Below are 23,532 nucleotides of genomic sequence, written 5' to 3' on the forward strand. Positions count from 1 at the left end.
GGATGTACAATGAGTGTTCCCTGGCTCCTAGTTAGGGTCTTTTTCACAGTTATCTGGTAAATTGTTATTCTAAGTGTCTCATAATCTCAACTATTATACAACCCCTAACTCAGCTTTTCTCTAAGAAAAGAATGTTCAGAGTGAGAATCCGTTACAGCAAACCTGGTTAAAATTGGTTAGATCTAAGATGCTACCTAAATAACCTGTAATAGTACTCAGAAGGTTGATTACCATGATAGTAACCAGAAACACACACACACACACACACATGGAGAGAGAGAAACAGAGACAGAGACAGAGACAGAGACAGAGAAGTGTAAACTTAAGGGTTCTGTGTTGGATGGTGTTTTGCTGGGGCAAACATGAAGGAGTGTTTCCCTGAAGTGGATACAAGTGAAAGACTAAGACTGGTGAAGGAACATTTCACTGAAACAGACAGACACAGGAGAGAGAATGTTCTGCTAAAGCAAACACATGAAAGGAAACATGATAAGAGATTCTTTAATAACAACACACATGTATTGGTCTGCCTTACATTGTGTAGTTGAGCTCCATTTGTCGGAACACCTTGAACTCTCAGGCTGATAGGATGCATGTGCTGAGAGGCAAGGCACATGGAGGACACGTGATGTTTGGAGGGTATAAATAGGACTCCATGGAGGGTCAGAGACAGAGCTTGGCTTGCTAGTGCAACATTTGTGGGTCTCTCGTTCTTGCTGATCTTCACTTCCCTGAGAGAGGCACAGCTGAGAACTTCTGGCATTTCTCCTGGTCCTTCCTACTGACAAGAACCAACGCTGAGGCCTGGCTGCCTCTGTTAGGTCACGTCACCCCTGTTGCTGACCTGACTCTACCTAACTAGATTGCTGGTGCGTGTGTGCATGTGTGTGTGTGTGTGTGAGTGTGTGTGTGTGTGAGTGTGTGTGTGTGTGTGTGTGAAGTGTTTGTGAGTGGATTGAGCTGCCACTGACTGCTCACCTGTGAACTGAACTGCTGATTTCCAGACAACACAGACAAGAGTTGTTCCAAAGAACCTTTCTAGGCAGGTCCACTTCCCCCATATCCTTTCTTTTCCACTACCTCTGGTGGGTGGTGGGCTACAAGGGAGGTTAAAGTCTTTAAGAACCATCATTAAAAATAGGATTTAAAACAATTAGAGTTGAGAGAGAGAGGGAGGAAAGAGGAGAAGAGGGGAGGGGAGGGGAGGGGAGGGGAGGGGAGGGGAGGGGAGGGGAGGGGAGGGGAGGGGAGGAAATGGATAGCACATGAGTTTTTCCTCAGGAGAAGAACGTAACCATCTTTATTGGAAAATCCCTCCCTTCATTATTAGCACAGAAAACACCGACACAGAAAAGATAACTTCACCTTTGTCTCATACTTATGACTTTCTCACCCATAATGGGTTGAGAACTTAATTGCATGCCATGTCCCTCCATTCAATGGCCACTGAATACATTTGGTCTTATCTCTGACCTCTTACTATCAAATGGGGAAAAGATACTCTTGGAGAGTGGAAGTCCATCTTGTCAAGAGAGGGTCAGTTGTAGCAGGGACCAATCGGAACTCCCCAGATGTCCGTCATTTTCTCTGAATTTTTGTGCTATCACTTGATTGAACTTATTTTTTCAACTCTCTATAGTTAGTTCCATCTTAGCTAAAAATAATTATGTAATGGTTTGTTTCTGTGTCAACTATATGTTTCTATTCCAAAGCAGTTATTAATGGATTTTAGGGCTGGATAAGTGGCTCAGCAGTTAAGAATGCACATTGTCCTTGCTGTGGACCTGTGTGCAGTTCTCAGCAGCAATAGCTGGCAACTCGCCATCACTTGTAACTCCAGATCCAGGGGACCTGTGATCCTGGCTTCTCCAGCCACATGCACTCAAGTGCACGTACCCAGGAGCTGCATGCATACGCATAATTTTAAAACAAATTAACTCCTTTAAAAAAATAAAATGATCTTTTTAAAAAAAATAAGTCATCAGTTTATAGCCTACCTAAAGTTTACATCCTGCCCAAGCCTATTTTGGGATGTGCAAGGTTACATTGTACATCATGTACAATATATGCTATGCCGGGTTCTCGTTGAGACTACTACAACTTTATTCTATAAATCAGAAGAGATATGCATTATTTAGGAAGTGTTTTTAAATGACACTGAAAACATCGATAACATGATTTTTTAATTGGCAGACTGAGTACAACAAACAGTGAAAATTTGTCATCAGTGATATTGTGCATAAGGTTCTGCACTGAAGTAATTACACTTCACAAGTGTGGGAGAGGCTGGAAGGAAACATGTAGCAAGAGATGTCAGAAGTTCAGGGAAACTCACTCCCTCACTGCCTCTTCTGATACACAGGCGACCCTGGGGATCCAAAACCTTCAGGGAACTAAGAAGCCAGTCCATTCCAGGTGCTGGAGAGGAGCTTTATTAGATAGAGGCTAGCAGAGATGTGTCTGGCCAGGTGCACTCCCACTTCTGCTGGTGGACAAAGGGACCGACTGTGAGAGAGAGAAAAGTCCCGCTTTATAGCTGGCAAGCATAAAGATGGACTGGCAGTAATTGGCATCTTGGTGTCAGTTTTTCCCAGAAGAGAGCTGGCCGACTCCAATTGAGAGCCACACTGGGAAGGGGATGCTGGGAAATGTAGTTCTAGTTTAGACTAGTTCACAGACTGCTGTGTTGTGTGATGGAAAGGCTAACCACAAGCGTGTAACATAACAGTAAAGGAATAGAAGGGACACTGAGTCTAGGCAAGAATAGAGACCAGAGGTGTGAGCATGACTCTGTGGTTGAGAAGGAGGGGAGAACCTGGGTGGGTTCCTTGGGCTGGCTGCTAAGGAGAGTCACAGTAGCTGGGTCTCCTTGTTGAGTCAGTCTGGGATTTAAAGAGCTTTGTTAAACCGGAACAACATACAAGCAGCTGAGAGTCAGCATCCCTCCACCAGTACCATAGATGCATTTCTAGTCACTGTAGCCTTGTGAGTTTGTAAACCACAGAGCAGAAGCACAAGCAATAGCGCACGTTACCTAGGCATTCAGTCCCAGAACCTGAGACTGCAGCAGCAAACATACCAGGCCATGCTTCTGCTCTCTTCACATTACATTCCTGCAAAGGGAATGGAAGAGTGCAGATAGTCAGTAGGCTCTCTATGTAGCAGGAAGCCTCAGAGCTATGCATAGAAATCTGGGTACATGTTCAGGGAGAGACTGGTGATATTCTTTTAGTCAAAGTAACCAGGAAAGGCCTCTGTGAGGAGGGAGCTAGAGAAGGGAGGAGACATGGACCTCTCTGGGAGGAAGGTTACAGGACAGAATTTTCTTCCTGAGCTGGATGGGCTACAGCAGCAAGTGTGACTGGACAGCAAGGACCACAGTGAGAGACACAAGAAGAGGCTGGAAACCCACACAAAGACACCAGACTTAATTTCAATAGTGAAAGAGCCTGGAGGGCTTGGGCAGTAAAGTAGAAGCTAGAATGGTGCCTGCCCAGTGGGAGCTGACTGGAATTCGGTGTGCAGTTCACAGTTGTAACAAGGAGCGCTGAAGATGGGAAATTTGAGTGGTTCACTTTCCACAGGATGTAAGTAATAGAATATTAAACAGCTCATTGCTATAGGGTGCTCTATAGCCGTGTCCTGTGATTGGCCAAGTTTGCCTCATTTGCCAAAAGCACTACTGCTGGCTATTGAGATAATCCAGTGTGATACCACCAGAATCCTAGAGGGAGCAAGAGGTCACAGGATCACTTCCACTTCCTGTCCTGTCTCTGTCTCTGATCTCAGGGCTGGGAAGCTGAGAGGTGGGGCATTAGTAGGGGTGAGGGGCTTACTTGGTGTCCTAGAAGCCATAGTAAGAACAATTTGCTAAGTCAGGAAGAAACCAAACACAGACCAGACTTCTATTTCATGGCGAGATGCCACTTCTCATGGCCAGAAAGTGAGAGGTGGAGCAAAATAGTTCAGAGAACTTCAACTCCTGTGGGCCATCAAACTCTGCTGAGGCATCCTAGAATTCCACAGAGGTGACTCAGCGACACAACCAAGAAAGGATGGGAAATGAAGCCCATGGGAAGCCAGATAGATCCCCCTGCTTCCCAACTGCTCCACAGTGCTCCGTGTGCGCCAGAATAAGGTTTTCAAGGTTTGCTCGCAGCAAGAGTTTACAGTTGCACAATCACACACACACACACACACACAGGGATACACATTCATGAATGTTCAGAGGTAAATCACAAATGTTCCAGATTCCTCTAAGACATACATCACCGCCTTCTTTCCCAGCATCAAACTCCTTATGTGTGCAAGGCACTACTCTGATGTCATTACAAAGTGTACCGATCCTCTGTTGACCCTGTGAAATAGAAAGGGTGGCTCTCTTAGTGGGGAAATTGAGACTTAAGACTTTGCAGTGTTTCCATATCTTACAGCTGGTATCAAAGGCAAGGCTTGAACTCAAGCCAACTCACCCAGCACTAACACTCAATTCCTAACCTCAGTGGTACCACCACTCACCCAGTACTAACACTCAGTGCCTAACCTCAGTGGCACCACCCCCTTGAAAGAGGAACTTTGTACTCAGTACCAAAGACATGACTCAAAGCACCAAGAATGGTCATTGTGTTCACTTGCTTCAAGCTGCCCAGATGAAATCGACCATTTAAGGCCTTACAGGATCGTCACAAAAGCATCGATAAATTACAAGGTACTATACAAAGCAGCAAGCTGTTTGTGATAATATAACTTTAATAATATGAAACTTAAAAAGCAAGACAGAAACCAGTTCCAGATTGAGGAATTCTAAAGAATAAAAGGTTCTGCCTGCTATAATGTGGCCACCAGGACAATTTTTTTCTTGTTCTCTCTTGCCCTATTAAAATTCAAATTGTCTCTGTATTCTTTTGAAAGATGTTTTTTCTATCATATTTATGTCCAATTTCAAAGTTTACATTTTAAGTAAATGATAGTTTACGGCATGAATTTTTTTTTTTTTTGAAGATGGTAAATGGGTGAGGAAATTTCTAGGTGAATATTGGCATGGAGTTTGATATTGAAAAGCATTCTTCTTATCTTTTTATAAAAGTTGGTTTTTTAAATATTTTTTATTACATCTTTTCCTCAATTACATTTCCAATGCTATCCCAAAAGTCCCCCATACCCTCCCCCCACTTCCCTACCCACCCATTCCCAGTTTTTTTTTTTTTTTTTTTTTTTTTTGGCCCTGGCATTCCCCTGTACTGGGGCATATAAAGTTTGCATGTCCAATGGGCCTCTCTTTCCAGTGATGGCCGAGTAGGCCATCTTTTGATACTTATGCAGCTAGAGTCAAGAGCTCCGGGGTACTGGTTAGTTCATAATGTTGTTCCACCCATAAGGTTGCGGATCCCTTCAGCTCCTTGGGTACTTTCTCCAGCTCCTCCATTGGGGGCCCTGTGATCCATCCAATAGCTGACTATAAGCATCCACTTCTGTGTTTGCTAGGCCCCGACATAGTCTCACAAGAGACAGCTATATCTGTGTCCTTTCAGCAAAATCTTGCTAGTGTATGCAATGGTGTCAGCGTTTGGAAGCTGATTATGGGGTGGATCCCTGGATATGGCAGTCTCTAGATGGTCCATCCTTTCGTCACAGCTCCAAACTTTGTCTCTGTAACTCCTTCCATGGGTGTTCTGTTCCCAATTCTAAGGAGGGGCATAGTGTCCACATTTCAGTCTTCATTCTTCTTGAGTTTCATGTGTTTAGCAAACTGTATCTTATATCTTGGGTATCCTAAGTATAAAAGTTGTTTTTAAGGTGACATTTGGAGCAGCCCTTGCTTCTCTGTTCCAGGTTTTTCTCTTCTCGTGGTCTATGGGGGTGTGCCATGGCTCTAAGGAAGGAATGGTCTATGGGGGTGTGCCATGGCTCTAAGGAAGGAGACTATCTGAGTTATGGGGGTGCGCCATGGCTCTAAGGAAGGAATGGTCTATGGGGTTGTGCCATGGCTCTAAGGAAGGAGACTATCTAAGTTTGCTTCTTTGCCCCTGCAAAAAAACACTGATCAAAAGCAGCCTGGGGATGAAAGGGTGTATTTGCCTCCAAGGTTATAGTTCATCACTGAGGGAAGCCAAGGAACTGAGGCAGACAGCATCTGATTACTGGCTGGCTCTCCAACTTGCTCAGCTTTCTTCCTAATTAATTAATTTTTCCTGTGTCTTTTAACTTTTCATTGATTCTCTGTGAACCTCACATCGTGCACCCCAATCCTCTTCATTGTCACATTCCCTCTTACCCACCCTCTGCCCTTGCAACCTCCCGCCAAAAGGAAAAACTTTCATAATGTGTCCCACAACAAACCCCTTTGTCCACATTGTAATGAATCACCAGTCTGGCTCTAGGCCCCCGGCCTCTGCCACATCCTCAATACCGGATCCTCACTGAAAGTCCTCTCAAATATCATTGTTTTGCCCTGTGCCATGGAGATCCTGCAGCCCTGTTAGGGCCAGCCCCTTCATGTGCTCTAACAGTTCCTAGATGGGGAAGATGTTGGGCTGGATCAGAGTCATGGATCTAGGCCCGGGTGATAGCCAAGCTGGTCATCCTGCCAGCTCTTCCTCACCTGCACCACTACCTTCTTATGCAACCCAGAACCAACGTGATACCACCCACAGTGGATGGGGCCGCTCACATCAATCGTTCACCAAGACAAGCACACTGGAGGCAATTTCTTACTGGAAGTTCCTTCTTCCTAGGTGATTCTGGTTTGTGTCAAGTTGACAAAAACCAGCCAGCACAAAGGGCAGGCTGTTACAGGCATCCCAGAGAACTCTTCAGAATAGACAGACATGTTCCCCTCAACCCTCGGTAATGTGGATGCAATGGCCATTCAAATATACATTTCACTTTGTGACTGTCTATGGTTCTGCAGTCCCCAGTGACTAAGTGAAACCTACACTCATTGGGGCCGAGTCATCCAGTGACTTTGTGCACACTCGTCTTTGCATCAAGTTCCCCTCTTAGCCTAGGACAACACAAAATAGTCCTCTAGCAGGCTTTGGAATCAAACATCCCAGATTATATTTAGACAACAAGGGCTCAGTAGGAAGGAGGGGAAAATAGGCATCAGTAGATTTAAAGAGAATGTTATGTCCGTAAGCATTTTTGAAAGTTGATTTATAGGTAAATAACATGGAAGGAGATGCTGAATCAGTATACAAAAAGCAAAATGAGGCAAAGCCCAGAAAAATAAGACATTTTTCAAGAAAGAAAGATGATAGTAAATGCCTTGGGTTCTTTTTATTTTTTTCCCAACATAATCTTTGTATTAATTATTTGGGAATTTCCCATCATGCACTCTGATCACATTTACTTCACAGTCATCCCATATCTACTTCCCCACCATTTTTACACCTTCTCCCCAAAAGAGCAAAGAGGGGGGAAAGGTTTATTTTGTGTTGCCCCTATAATCACTGGAGCACGGTCAGATTTCCAGTGGCCAGCCCCCGAAAGAAAACTAGTCCTTCTCCACCTGCACCCCCACAAGAAGCCATCAACTGTGGAGAGCTATACTTTAGCATCCATATCACAATTTTTAGGGGTTCTCTTTGATGGCTTCCTTTTGGGACTGTCATTTCTGGGAGGAGGGATGGGGTAGAGGTAGGGGCTGTCACAGAAGCCTTTGCTGTTAATTCTTCTCAACTGTGCATCTGTAGTCCATAACACTGCAAAAGTTACCTCCTTGTCCTTCACAGTCAGCGGCAGCATGGATCCTGGACTTCTACACAGTTTCTGGCAACAGCATAGACCACGAACATCCACGTGGTCTCCAACGCATGCCAAAGGTCTTCCACTTGGTCTCTGATGTCCACAGACATCCACATGGGTACCAAGCTTTGGGCCATGACCTCCGGGAGAAATACCAACCAATAAGGAACTTTCAAGAAGGTTCAACCCAGTAAATGAAACATTCCTCATCTTGAGCATCCTGTAGCTGTTCAGAGCCAGGATGTGGCTGGGCAGCTTGTTCAGTGCTGAGTCTGCTGAAGCTCCAGGCTGCTGAACACCACCCTCCACACCCTACTGGGTAATGACCAGTTGCTCCACTAACGTCTTCTCTGACCCCTGCTACAGTTGTCACATCTCTAATTCCACCTCTCTCCCCTGCACACGAACCTCTCTGTCTTGCCCCCTCTCCAGCATATATTCCTTGGTAGCAGCATTGGAAGCTGTAGTGTGTCATGCAATACATACACACATAGATTTTTTTTTACCCAAACAGCTTTACATCCAAATGTTCTTTGCAACAAGTTGTTGGTCTGGTTCAAGGGTTCTGGTTTCTGACACACCATCAATACTGGACCATCTCGGAGGCTCCTTTCAAATATCCGGCTGTTGTCCAGCGTCATAGAGATCCTGTGGCTCTGGTTCTACAGGATCTGCTCCTTCACAAACTCCATCAGCACATAGATGGAGTAGATGTAGGGTGGTCTGATTCAAAGTGCCTGATCTGGGCCTGGAGGCGGTTGGTTGAGGTTGAGCTGAGTTGGTCAGTGTTGGGGCCTGATTTCCCACTGACAGAAGAGCCACAATGAATGTTCATTATAGGAACACCCAAACATCATTGTCTTTATTGATTCCACCAAGAATATGACAGAACTATGGGAGAAGAGGACGAGAGGTTGAGGGCTGAGGAACACTGAAGTATTACATTTTCATCTAGTGTAACAGGAAATCAATGTGTAATGTCTGAGTAAACAAAAGCCCTATCATCCGACAGAAACACAGGATGCGATGAATCCTTCTATTATTCTAATTAGAAAGATGTATTTTCATTCCCCAGATGCCAAAGTCAAAATTGTCTTTCCCTCTGTAAAGTGAATGTTCTTTGTCCACCTCACACTTGAGTGAAGTCTGATTGAGAGAATGTGTGTGTATCTCTGCTTTGAGTCTTTTCTGGATCATTTTCCACTTTCAAAACCAACCTCTTAGAAGATATAATTAGATGACCACAATATTTACCTTAAGATTATTGGCAAGGAAGTCATTTTGCCTCTGTTGGCTGTGTCTGGGTGGGCTTGTGTTCTTGATGTTCCCTTGTCTGCTCTGTGAGGGCTGTTTCTGGGAGATTCTGTAATATCATTTGAAAAGTACTCACATCATTAACATGAAAATAGAAACCCCTGGGAAAGTCTCCATAGAGCACAAGTAGGTTTGTGTCACCCCTTGTTCTTATTGTCATGTTATAGCACATTTTCCTCAGTGACATAAGGCAGTGGACACCAGCCACAATACACACACAAACACACACACGTGTGTGTATCTTAGTTAGGGTTTCCATTGCTGTGAAGAGATACCATGGCCAAGACAAATCTTATAAACGAAAACATTTAATCAAGGTTGGCTTACAGTGTCAGAGGTTCAGTCCATTGCCATCATGGTGAAAAGCATGGCAGCATCCAGACAGACATGGTGCTGGAAGGGGTCTGAGAGTTCTGCATCTTGATCCAGAGGCAGCAGCAGGAGACTCACTTCTGCAGGCAGCAGGAGGAGGTTATACTGGGTGGACCTTGAGTGTAAGAGGTGACCTCAAAACTCACCCCAACAGTGACACACTTCCTCTAACAAGGGTACATCCCCCATGAGGCCACACCTCCTAATAGTACCACTTTCCATGGGTCAAACATATTCAAACTACCACTATATGTGTGTGTATATATATATATATATATATGTGTGTGTGTGTGTGTGTATATGTGTGTGTGTGTGTGTGTGTATACACATAACATGCAATGATTAAATTGTATTTCATATAAAGGTTAGAAACGCTCCAAAGCATTTTTGCCTTTTATTCTAGTGAATTGTCATCCACAATCCACTAGGGATTATAGAGCAGATCCTCAAAGAGCAACACTTCTGTGAATGAGGTCCTGGGGTCTCTACAGGAAATGCAGGATTTGGCACGCAGGGCATTTTCTTGAGTTCTTCCATCCCTCCTTAAATTTTGATGCAAATTTGCCTCATTTAAGGACACTATCTATACCTGTACTCATCCTTATGGGGCCTATTTGAATGAAAGGCTGCTACGCCTAACAGGACAGCACATAACAGAGGCCTGCCTGTGGCCGGAGCACATCATTCTTGGAGCACATCTGGAGAGAAAGGAATAAAGCTGACTGGATTCCCCATGAAAGAGAGCCATCTATTGACCAGAGCGTTCCCTCGCTGTTTTAGATATTCCCCAGGAGTCTCTGACTTCCCAGCTAGAATAGTAAACCCTAAAGATCCAAGTAACAAATTTTTACAAAGTCTTTGCATTGCATCTTAACCATCTACCACCATAAACACTGACGAAGATATTTGACTGCTTAAGATAACTCAGCAATTAAAGAAAGAGCATAGACCTGGGCGTGGTGGCTCACGCCTTTAATCCCAGCACTCGAGAGGCAGAGGCAGGTGGATTTCTGAGTTCGAGGCCAGCCTGGTCTACAAAGTGAGTTCCAGGACAGCCAGGGCTATACAGAGAAACCCTGTCTCAAAAAAAAAAAAAAAAAAGCATAAAACAGTGACATATAAACACAGTGAAGTGGTGGACGCCTATCATCCTGGTACTCAGGAAGTGGAGACAGGAGGATTTAAAGTTCAAACCCAGTGAAACCCTGCCTCAAAAAACAAAACAATACAAAACAAAACAAAACTACAAAGGCAACATGTAGTCCCAGTGCTAGTCTGTAGGGGGCAGCAAAGACACTGCTCAGATCAGCTTTCATTTCCCTTTTTCTTTTCTTTTCTTTCTTTCTTTTTTTTTTTTTTTTTTTTTGTTCTTCTCCAAATTAAGAAATAACTTATTTTTAAAGCACATTGGTAGGATCAAATTGCCAATGGAATATAGACACAGGCAGAAGTTTAAAACATCATTCATGAAGTGTAACAGAAAGCACTCTCCTCTCCTAACTTTGAGAAATGAAAGCAAAGACAGGCATTACATTTTGGTATGTTTTTTAAGAAAGTGGGGTTGTTCAGTGGGTAAGGGTGCTTGCCTCACAAGCTTGTCGATCTGATTTAGATCCCCAGAACCTACATAAAAATAAAAGAATAGAAACTGACTACACAAAGTTGTCCACTAACAATGTGTGTGTGTGTGTGTGTGTGTGTGTGTGTGTGTGTGTGTGTGTGTGTGTGTGCAGGCACACACATGTGAAAACACACACACTAAAATCTCAAGAAAGATTTTGAAGAATATTTTAGGGTGGGGACCCCAAAATACAAAGAGCAGAAGAAAGGAAACTAGAACTCAAGGGTAGAAGCCATTTCCGAAAGGGCCGAATGTGTTTGTAAATGATCATTTAGAAGGCCATTTATTTGTTTATGCTTTCAATCTTTGTTTTTAATTTCAAGAACTGACTTCATGTAGCATGGTAAAAAATTTTAAAACTTGAGTCAAAGTCATTGGTGATTCTCTAAATATACATGGAAACATAAGGATGGTCATTTGAAATTTAAAACATGATATGGAAATCCGGGATGCTTAAAACAATCGGCTAATTTTACAAGTATTGTTTATGTCAGTTTTTATCTGACAATGACAGATAACAATGAACAGTTGTCCCCTGCCTTGCCCCTGAATGCTACCCCATAGAGTCCTCAGGGACAGTCACATCTAAGTCTGCATCTGTTTCATTTGATATTAACTTCTGCCTTTCCAAGTAGGATGATGAATTCAATTGCCTCACTCGGCCTCGTCTCTGAGTTTTGCTTTCACAGATAAAGAGTAAGGGCTCTGCCTAGAGAACAGAGTTAGTCTGATCTCTGCCTTTGCTTCCCCTCTTGCCACCCTCACAACCTTTCCCATTTTAACTAGATCGATACTGGCATCAATATTACTGTTTCTGCCTAATCAATATTCTTTGCAAATTTGAAGTCATCTAATACAGTTATTTTCTTCTAAAATGCCTTATTTTCCAGAACACATAATTGCTGGGGTTTTTTTTTTCTCTTCATGCTTTCCTATGTACTACAGACTTCTTTTAATCATATTGCTTACACGTCAGCTGAGGTCTTTTAAGTGTGTGGAGTATGCATATGCGTGTGCAGGCATTGGTGTGAGTGGGTGCATGTAGGGCTGTGCCTGCATGTGTGTACATGCATGTGGAGGCCAGATGTTGACATTGAATGCCTCCTCTGTTACTCTCCACCTTGGTTTTGGAGACAGGGTTTTTCTTTGTACCTGGAACTCATGGGTTTGGCTAGGTGGCTAGCAAGCTTCAGGCATCCATTTGCCTGTATCTCCAGGCTCTGTGTGTGGGTGCTGGGCATCCAAACTCAGGTCCTCCTGCTTGGGCTGTGTCTTAGTCAGGGTTTCTATTCCTGCACAAACATCATGACCAAGAAGCAGGTTGGAAAGGAAAGAAAGGGTTTATTCACCTTATACTTCCACACTGCTGTTCATCACCAAAGGAAGTCAGGACTGGAACTCAAGCAGGGCAGGAAGCAGGAGCTGATGCAGAAGCCATGGAGGGATGTTCTTTACTGGCTTGATTCCCCTGGCTTGCTCAGCCTGCTCTCTTATAGAACCCAAGACTACCGGGCCAGAGATGGCTCCACCCACAAGGGGCCTTTCCCCCTTGATCACTAATTGAGAAAATGTCTTACAGTTGGATCTCATGGAGGCATTTCCTCAACTGAAGCTTCTTTCTCTGTGATAACTCCAGATGTGTCAAGTTGACACAAAACTAGCCAGTAGCCAGTACAGGCTGTAAGCACTTTACCAACTGAGCCATCTCTCCGTCTCCTCTGATTTTAGATGCTAAAGCATAGCAGATGGTCTTCTCTTCATCATTTTATTTTTATTTTTGAAAATGTGTTATTTTTAATTATGGAGGGATCTCAATTTTTAATTATTAGAAAATTCAACATGGGTTTTCTGCAAGAGCAGTATATGTTCCTAACCACCGAGCCACCTTCTCTCTAGTATCTCTTTTTTTCTCCCTATGATTTTAGTGCTCCAAACACCCTTCTAGGCCTGCCACAGCTTCTGTCCTGTTCCTCTGCTGGTTTGGGTCTATGTCCTGGCTCTTCTGTTTCCCTCTTCCTCGTTGTCTTCGCACATCTCCCCCTCTGCCTTTCAAGAGCATCCTGTCACCTCCGTCTCCAGTCCCTAGTAAACCTCACATTCAATCTACTGCTTGGGTGGCCTGGGCCAACCCCTCTTACACTGGACCAAGGCCACCCATGCAGTAGATTGAATGCAGTGTGTGTGACCAAATGCAGTATTTGAGGCCAGGTCCTGGAGGTCACAGAGGTCTCACTGAAGTGCCAAGATCACTTATCTGTTCCGTGGAAGTTATCTGCTATGACTGGTCATGGGAATAGAAAGATTCTTATGTGTCTAGCTGTCAACCCACGGAGTATAGCAAAGTCTCACATAAGAGAAATTTTGTTTCAAGTTTGCTCTGAGCTAATACACTTTGATTTGTTACACATGGCACAGATGAATATTCCCTAGCTTTATATACTCTTTATCTCAGAGCAAGTTTGGAAAGAGAAGGTGGCCTGCCATCATTTGGCCTACTATACTTATAGTGGCAATCATACATTCACAAGCCCAGCCAAGGATGCATGACTGCCATTGGCATCACTGTGATCGATCTGCCTCAGCCACCAGTGTCATTTATGGTGAGCAAATCAACGAGCCACCAGGCTGATGAATCACAAAATGTAGCTCAAGACTTGCAGAGTGAAGCATGCATCGATAAGCAGGATGCTATCATGAAAAACTGGGCCATTGTTTATGAACGTTTAAGGATGTTTGATACATTATGAGAGCAAAGACTAACAATGATATTTCTGGACACTTACAAAATTTCTTGATAAATAAATGTACCTGTGTTTGTGGAGTGCATTCTGTGCTACCATTCCTAACATGTCGAATGGTCTTCTTACACCGGAGAGTCTGCATCCTACAACAGATGGGGTAGCACTCTTGTTCCTAACTGAGTGACAGCCTTAAGACATTCATCATGTTTCACGCTGTGCACACCTGGCTGATCATCTGGGATTGTGACTCATTGGTGGCACTTGTGTGTGGTGTCACATCACAAGCAGCTTAAGGCTACAAGAGTTCTATCTTTTCCTAGGTTTGATATTTTCACTGTTTCTAGTGTCGGCTTCCTAACTAACCATGCCCACTTGCCTAAATGGCCTTGCCCATGTTCCTTCTTCATTGTAGAATGTCCTGCCTCCATGTCTTCCTGATCCTGTAAAACTTGTAATACAAGAGATGAACCCAAGAGTTACCTTAGGGAAGCCTTTCAACAATACCTAACACGTCTTCCACTGTCTTTTTCTAGAACTACCCTTTCTGTTCATGGAGTAGGGCCTCAGCTCTCTCCGGGTCTCTCCGCCCATAAACACTGTTCTAGAGTGATAAGTATACACAGTGAGTATTTTTTGGGTGATTCTCCGGTGATTCCCATTACACAGAAGCTGTGACCATCAATGTGTAGCAGAAGCACAGGGGAGAAGGAGCACAGGCTGCTTTTGCCGAGGATTGGGGTTCAGTTCCCAGGGCCCCCTTGCTGGCTCACAAGTGTTTGGAACTTCACTTCCAGGGGATTGGATGCCCTCTTCTGGCCTCCACAGGTACTGCACACATGTGGTACGTAGTCATATACATAGAAACATCCATACAAATAAAAAGTTTTAAGAAATCTTTGCAAAGAAGTACAGTGTAATGGCTGTCTATGAACTCCACAGGTTCATGTGTTAAATCCTAGATTTGCAGCTAGTAATACCATTTTAGGAAATTCTGGAAACTTAAGAAGTGGGGCCTGGCTAGAGGAGAACAGTGTTTATGTGCTGAGAGACCCGGAGAGAGCTGAGGCCCTACTCCAGAGGGCATTGGGGTCAGGCCTTTGCTGTACCTTGTTACTGGTCCCTTCATGTGTCTCTTGCTCTGCTTCTTAGCCACAGTGCTATAAATCTACTCCGCATACCATTGTTGCCATGCTGGCCTATGAGCTGAAGTGTACACTTCCTCCCTAACACCATTTGCCAGACATTTGCTCCCAGAGACAAGGAGTTAGTGAGCACATGAAGTGATATTGCTGTGTGGAGGAGCACTAGGCTCCAGAGTGGTCCGTGGTGTCTCAGAACTGGCCCTTACTGTCCACAGTATCTTTGTGAATGGGGATGACAACATATCTGAAGTATAAGCTGTGGAAAAGGTGAAACTGGAGTGTCTGGTATTTTCCTCATATCCATTCCCTCGACTCACTGGCCTTCTGGGATTCAGTCAAGAGTAGGGACATTTACTGTAATGCAGCGAATTCTTAACCATTCTATGCTGCCTTGCTGTTCATTAAACATATAACTTATGTTTATGGTCTTATATAACTTATATAATTGATCTTATACTGGGGGAAGGGGATAGTCATTTTTAACATAGTTTTCAGTTTTCCTCAAAGGGGTTAATCCATAAATCTGTTGTAAACACCGCCTTCCTGTTGTTTACCTTCCAGTGGGACTGGATGATAGAGTACATTCACTCACCCCTCAGCCTCCACTCTGCATGAATTACACAGGCTATGTGGTGGGAGCCACCTGTCAATCATGGCATGACCCTAGGGAAGCACCCAAGAGAGTAACTGAGTCTTCAGCCCACAGATCCCCTCTTCTCTTGCTTGATCTGGATCTTCCACACTGGCTGAGCATGTGGAGATTAACCATGTGTCCCACTCGGCCTGGTGACACAGACTGTCCTCTGCTTTCTGTCATTTTATGTGCTGTGCTTTGTTGTCTCTTGTGTGTGTCACCAACACACCCTAGGTTAACTTCTTTCTTGACTAGAGCTCTATTAGAGAGCTTTTCTCATAATAGGAATAAGCCAGACACAGGACAGATAAGAACCACAAAGCTGTCCACCAATATACACAAATCTCCTATGAGAAGAACTCCCCACCATAGGCTGGACACATAGCATTAGGCCATATTCCAGAATAAAGTCATATTCCATGGAAGGACACTATAAACATTTATGACCAAATAAACCATCAGATGCATCATGAAGGAAAGCACTTATTCTCCTAACAGATTCCTCAAGACCAAAATGCAGAATATTATTTATGAGTTATATTCTATTAACATGGGTGTTAGCTATAAAGGGGTAAGACAAATCTCCAAATATATGTCTTAAGTAGGGTTTCTATTGTGGTGCTGAGACACCATGACTACGGCAACTCATAGAAAGGAGAAGATTTAATTGGGGCTGGCTCACAGTTTCAGAGGTTCATTATCATCATGGTGGAAAAGATGGCATCATGCAGGCAAACATGGTGCTGGAGTGTTCTACATCTGGATCTGCAGGCAGCAGGAAGAGATGTTGGGCCAGTATGCCTAGATTGAGCATATGAGACCTCAAAGGCTTCGCCCCAGTGACACACTTCCTCCAACAAAGCTATACCTACTCCAACAAGGCCACATCTCCCAATAGTGTGGCTCCCTGTGAGCCTATGGCACTATTTTCATTCAAACTACACAATATCATATCAGGTACAGTGACATGCACCTCCAATATCAGCACTTAAGGGATAGAAGCAGGAAAGTCAGGAGTTCAAGGCCTGCCTCTGCTACATACTGAGTTTAAAGCCATCGTGGGCTACATGAATTCCTGCTCAACCAACAAACAAGTAACCTTTAAAAAAAATAAAAAACTCTTAGTTCTGTGCCAATGTAAAAGGGATGTTGAACTGCAGGGAGGATTGTATTCCTTAAAATGCACAATGCTGAAGCTCTACCCAGGAGATCACTTTATTTAGAAATCAGAGTCATTAATTAGTTATGCTAGAATTAGACACGATTAGTTATAACAAGGGCATATGGGAATACATTAAACTCTTAAGTCAACAGGATAGAACTAATATGGGATAGCATTGGAAATGTAATTGAGGAAAAGATGTAATAAAAAATATTTAAAAAAAAAAGAAAAAAAAAGAATTTGGACATCAAAAATAAACACAGGGAAAACTTCACATAAAGAGAAAGACCGAGACAATGATGTTTTCCACTGCCAAAGATCTCCAGCAAGCCACTGCAACTGCACAGCACATTGTCTCCCAGCCCAGCAAAGGAAAGAATGCTATCAGAGCCTTCATCGTAAGCCGTTCCATCAGCGATCCCTTGTCATGGCATCCCTGGAAAAGCCTGGGAGGCCAATCCTCACCTGGATCCAGGCTCCATTACAGAAGTTGCTCAGTGGGTATGAGTTGATCAGTATGCTGATTTGACCCAGGTCAAGAATGGCCTGGGTCATACACAGGCCTGAGATCGATCACAAGGCGTATCCCAGCTCTCTTAGGCAGCCAGAAGACTCTAGAAATTTCTGTTGCCAATGAGATGTATGTAGTAAGCATGAAGGAACATGATAGAAGTCACTAAAAGCTGCAGGATGCATCACTTGATGGGGGTGACAAACAGTGGATGCCCATTCCCTGGGTAGCCATGCAAGACAAGCAACAAGGGAAGAAGAGGGGCACACTGCATAGTGGAAAGCCTGGCTTCCTGCCCTGGTCCAGCTAACACTCTCTTTTGGCTTGGAAAGAAAAACTCCTCCAGTGCTCAACTCCATGGTGCGTTAAACAAGGAAAGGTAAAGAGTTGACAGCCAATAAGTTGGTAATTAGCTCACCTACATCTCTCAAGTATAGAGGAAGAATATTAGACACGAACTATTTTAGAAATAATCTGTTTCCTCTTGAGAAGTGTCAAGTGAATGCTAGGTTATCACACAGTAGAGCGTTATCACAGGGGTGCTTAACATTTGGGGTGACATGCGTCCCTTTGATTGCTTGGTAAAAACGTGTTGCATAATATAATGTTTTAAAGTGCACAGTGGTGGGGGGGGGTGTTAGTCTTCTGTGTGAACTTGACTAGGTCTTGGGCAACCCAGATAGCTGTCTAAGGATTGCTGGAACATCTGTAGGCATGTGTTTCATAATGAGATAGTCATTTGGATGTGGGTAAGTATCATTCAATCTCCTGAGGGAAGGTAGAAAACCAGAATGGATAGAGGAGCTTAGACAGCTTAAACAGCTCCAGCTTAGACAGCCCCAGCTTAAACAGAAACATTTTGCACATGGCAGGACTTCCCCTGTTACTTGAGCAACACCCTGACCGAGATACTGCAGGGTGCAAAGATGCTTTTCCGTCAGTGTATGTCAGAGCTTTATGACTGAGGAAGCAACAAAGTAAAAGACATTGTGGGGAACCCGTAATGCTATGAATGAGTATGAAGAGGCCCATGGTGACCATTTGGCGCCATTACAGATGGTGCTGTTGCCGATATCTGCTGCTTATATTCGGAGTTGAAGAAAATGATATGATTCAATTAAAAGTTAGTGGGGAGGAAAAAAAGATACATTCTGTCCAAGTTTCTGATCTTGTGAGTGGAGAAATCTTCCTGAAGGGGCACTTCCAGCATTGACATTAAGGCTGACCCGGATGTTTTTGCATGCCAGGTAAGTACTTTTGAAGCTCACATCAGGGACACTGATGCCCAAATGCAAGTGTCAGCCACTTCTTAGCCCTGCCTATGCACAGAAAACATGCTTGGGACACTCTGGGGACTTCTCCATGTGACCCACAGGAAGGCCTCTGTTTGATGCCTCATGCCACAATATTGCTGCCTCTGCACAGGGCAGCATTCAAAACACAAATGCATGCGGTCGTGAGCGTGTGGAAGAGGGAAGCTCCCAGCGTCACAATGCTGGCTTACATGGAAATACAATGCTATTCTTGATAGGTTTGGGTGAAGGTCACTTGGCTCTGCCCACGCTTGGCCAAGTGAGTCGGTTGAAAAGGAAACGCTTGTGTGTTTGCATGGGTGGGATTGAACTGGATAGCTGACCTACTGCCCCCTTGGCTGATGGGGATACAGGCAAGCTTGACTCTCTTCATTGTGTTATACAACTCACACACCACAGTCCCTGAGGCAGGCAGAGGGCAGAGGGCAGAGGGGCCAAGACTGGCAAGCACAGGCGAGAGCACAGAGCTTCAATCCAGAGGCTCAATCCACTTGTGTCCTATTCAATTTCACTCTCTTGGGGGTAGCCTCCTGTAGGTGGGGGAATAAAGGTACAAGCATACTTTATTGGCATGTACTGTTCACCCAGTAAGTATCTGATGAGCCCTGGCTTTTGGTAGCCATTGGCTGGATGTAGGAGACATAGTGACAGTGTGCCCAGTCCTTGCTAAGTCAGTTTCAGTAGGGAAAGAGATAAATCAGATGATATGCACTGTGTGGTGTGAGAACTTTATAGATATCCAGGCTTACAGAGGAAAAACCTGTGATAAATCCACCATACATTCAATATAACACTGATAAAATTACTCTTAATACACTTAACCAGTTGAACCTGTTCATAAGAGAGCCCACGTTAAGCATACCGGAAACTCTAGGCTAGCCTAGGCTAGGCAAAACTATCTAACTCAGCTGAGTTTATAATAAAGTAGTGAATGGTTCATGGACTTAAATGAATGTTCACTCCACTAAATGTGAAAAATCCGTATGCCCGGCTGGGTGCACATTCACACCATCAAGTTGGAAAACCAGAAAGTCTGCCTTTGTACATTGAGAGTGGCTGCTATGGTGCCGAAGTTTGCACCATGCTCTGAGAGCAAAGAGACTTTGTTCATCCTGATATTCACATGGCTTTATGGTATTACAAGGCAGCCCTTGAACCTTGGGGTTCTTTTGGGGGGGTTAATATTACACAGACTTGTGAGCTAAGGCAATGTGTGGTAGGTCTGGGGTAAGGTACTCCTCATTGCCCTTGAGAGAACCATAAGATTCACCACTTCCATTCTGGTACAGCTCTACACTCAGCCTACCATACCCTACAGTAGAAACATATGGACATAAAAGCCATAAGGTACAACAATTAATAATTTCCTAGCTCAGGCTAATGATGTAGCTTGGTGGCAGAGGCATCGCCTGACAAATGCAAGGGCTGACTCCCTAACACCACAGTGAGGGTACAGAGCACCCACCCATAAGCCAACTAGATTCAAAGATCAATTCTGGAAGTGACTCCCCAGAAATGCATGAGGAAAACAGGTTCAGAACCCAAGACCTCTCAGACCATCTGCAGACACATCACGAAGCGTTCAGCTGGGCAGTGAGACCAGCTCTGGCGTGGCATTAATGACATCTGCTCACAGCAAACCTAGCAGAGGGAGGCTGAAGAACTCACATGATAACCTGTACACTGACATTAAGGAAGGGACAAGCTCGAGGTGACCACTTCATGACAAGCCATCCTTTTCATGGATGAGGCAGGAGAGAGAAGCTGCAGTGAACAATTGGTCTTGCAAACTTTATATACCTCAGTACGGGGCAACACCAGGGCCAAAAAGTGGGAGTGGATGGGTAGGGGAGTGGGGGAGGGGGGTCTGGGGGACTTTTGGGATAGCATTTGAAATGTAAATGAAGAAAATACCTAATTAAAAAAAATAAATTAAAAAAGTTGGTAACCTTCAAGCAGCCAAGTCATAAAGACACTTCAGAGAGGCATGGGGGGCAGTCATGGGTACCAGCATATAGTCCTTTTGTCCCTTACCAGAAAGAGGTGAGTGAGTGAACCATCAGATATGCACCGTTCTAGAAAGCACGGTGAGTAAAGCCAGCCCTCCTGGGGAAGCATATGTAAGGCCTTACCCAGCTTGTCAGGAAGGAAAAACTATTTATTTCTTTACTTACAAGCTTAATTCTTCATGCATCTGTAGACTAGATTCCTTAGATGGGCACTATAATTTTTTTCTCTTTTTGAGAGAAACAAAAATATCCACAAGGAAAATCTGAGTATGTGTAATATCTTCCAGAAGCTACAACAAACCCTCCATCAGATGCTCCTTGCAGGCAACCTCCCTTAAACCTCAAAACCACGATGGGAGGAATCCTGCGTCAAGAATTGGGAGATCTCTGAAGGCTTAATGGCTTAGCCACACTCCTTGAGGGTCTTCACCATAGCCTGCTTCCAAAGGCTCCGTTCCATACATTCACGGACTGGACACCATAGGAAATGCCTAGGTGCCAAGATAAATGAGTCTCTTCCCTGGGGTGGTGCCAAGACCCTGGATTTCAACCACAGCTGAAAGGGCCCTTGGAAAATTTGGAGCATAGAGCCAGGAAGATGAAAGAGGTGCACACACTGGCTTTGTAGTCAGTGAGGCAGTCTAAGCCCAGCCTTCTGGGCAACCAGGGCAAACTCTGCAGGAAGCTGCAGCTTTAGGGCAGGAAGCATGAATTTGTTCCTAGGTGGCCCCAAACTGAGGACACCAAACCAAGAGGAGATTATTATGTCTTCACCTTCATCTTCCTTATTCCTGAGACTATACCATTATTCACTACCCCAAAGCCACTCACTGAAGCAGGATTTCGACTCGGCACTTGAGAGAGACGCCAAGTGAGGAGCCACAGAGCGATGCAAGCATCTTCTCGTGTGCCACAATGCTTAATGAGGGCATTCAGCTCTGGAAGCTTTTGTTGGACTCATCCCATAGCCTTCTGACCTCCACAGGGCCTCACACTACCAGGAGAGACAATCTCAGGTTTATCCTCCCTTAAATAAGTATAGGAGACAGAAGCACAGAGACCACAAAGGAGGGAGGGACCAGAGATGAAGCCAGACTACTAAGAAGTCCTCATAAAACTATTCTTTTATTAATTATGAGAGGAATACAGTTGGGCCACATTTGCCTCTTGTTCCTGTGTAGTGATTTCAGCGGCACCTCAGGGTGACTTCTATTTAAGGCTGAGTCACATATCGCCCTGGGACATTTGTGACCAGCAAAACCCAGCCTCTCCATATCCTTGCTATGTAGAGTGGTCACTCTTGGAGAGATGTGGGTCAGTTACTTTTCTGATTGCTGTAATAAGAGAGCTGACAAAAGAAGGCGGGGTATATTTGAGTTCAGAGGTTGAGAGTGCAGTCCATTGTGGTAGAGGGAGCATGAGGTGCGTGGTCACATAGCATCCTTGAAACAGAGAGAGATGAACACTGATGCCTGGCTCATAATCCCCTCTTTGATTCAGTGCAGAACTCCAGGCTCTGGCATGATGCCATCCACAGTTAGAGTGGGCATTTCCATCTCAATTAATGTCATCTAGAAACTCCTTAGCAGACATGCCCAGAGGTTTGTTTTCACGGTGATACTAAATCCCATCAATATGACATTCAAGATTAACCATCCCAACCAATAAGTGAACAAGGATCCAAGTTACTGCTTCAGAAAGAAATGTCTCTGTTTTCTAGAAGGTGCTGTGGTCAGCATTCTTGGATCATGGGCCCCTCTCACCCCAAGAACCTACACCATGAAGGGATGGGTCTAGATGTGCCATGGGTCGAGATTCTTTTCTCAGCTTAAAGGGAGGTTTAAGCAAGTTGCTGGTGGTACCAGCTGCTACTGAAAACTCGGCCTGCAGAGGGAATGTCTTAGGATGGGGGGCACGGCTGGGTATCAATCACTAATTAGGGTTTGAACCCTGGGCAGTAGCTGGTGGGGTGGCGTGGGGGCGCGGCTGGGTATCAGTCACTAACTAGGGTTTGAACCCTGGGCAGTAGCTGGTGGGGTGGCGTGGGGGCTGGAGGTCATGCTTTGTCTTCCCTCACACAAATCATCACTGGTTTTTGAGTTTGTTGACAGTAATGACAAATGACACGCTGAACCACAGAGACCTGGCTTTTCCACAAGGACACTGTGGCCAAAGACATGATGATGGTGGAAAACTGGAGCCTGTCAGCGTTGGGCAGGCTCCTCTGGCTTGGATCTGAGCCTGTTATTTAGAAGAAAACTGGGTGTCTTCAAGTAAAGCCTGGCAATGTTTTTGTTTTGTTATTTTTTGCTTGAAAAGGGGTCCACTCCATAGCCCTGGTTGTCCTGGAACTCATATGTAGACCAGGCTGGCCTAGAACTCACAAAGGTCTGCCTGCCTCTGCCTCTTTACTTTCTGAGCCATCTTGCTGCTTGAATAGCATTCTATAGCTCATGCCCACAATAGCCCGACATTATAATGAGAGCAGTGGTCATCATTTAATCCCGTGTTCACCGAGAACCAGGGAGTGTTGTGGGCCACCACACTTGGCTCGATTCTGGCATTCTTGAGCAATCATCCGGTGGGGGTACATTAGCAAAGGGACGCTTTGTAATCTGGGCAAGTGGACCTGCAGCAATTAAATTAACGTGAAACTGCTGAATATGTATGAGGGATAGGAAAATGTCCTTGAGAGGAATTTCAGCCAATTTCTAACTCTTTCAATCAGGTTTTAGTGGATGAGGGGGAAAAAAGGAGAAAACGAGGTGCTCCATACACTTGGGGTGCTGTCGGGCCTCATCCTGAAATCTCTTTTATTCAGTCCCACCTGGCACGGCATGGATTCTCCAGGGATCCTGAGATCAAATGCTTCCGGGAAGAGTCGTGAGGAAAGACCTGTGTTTCAAGAGGATTGCAGCCAAGGTGAGAGGCTGCTCAGCTTGCTGGTGAAGTCTAACTCCTAATAGC

The sequence above is a fragment of the Mus caroli genome, unplaced genomic scaffold (assembly GCF_978045245.1).
Source record: "Mus caroli unplaced genomic scaffold, Mus_caroli_1 scaffold_9, whole genome shotgun sequence".
In the NCBI taxonomy this organism is placed as follows: Eukaryota; Metazoa; Chordata; class Mammalia; order Rodentia; family Muridae; genus Mus; species Mus caroli.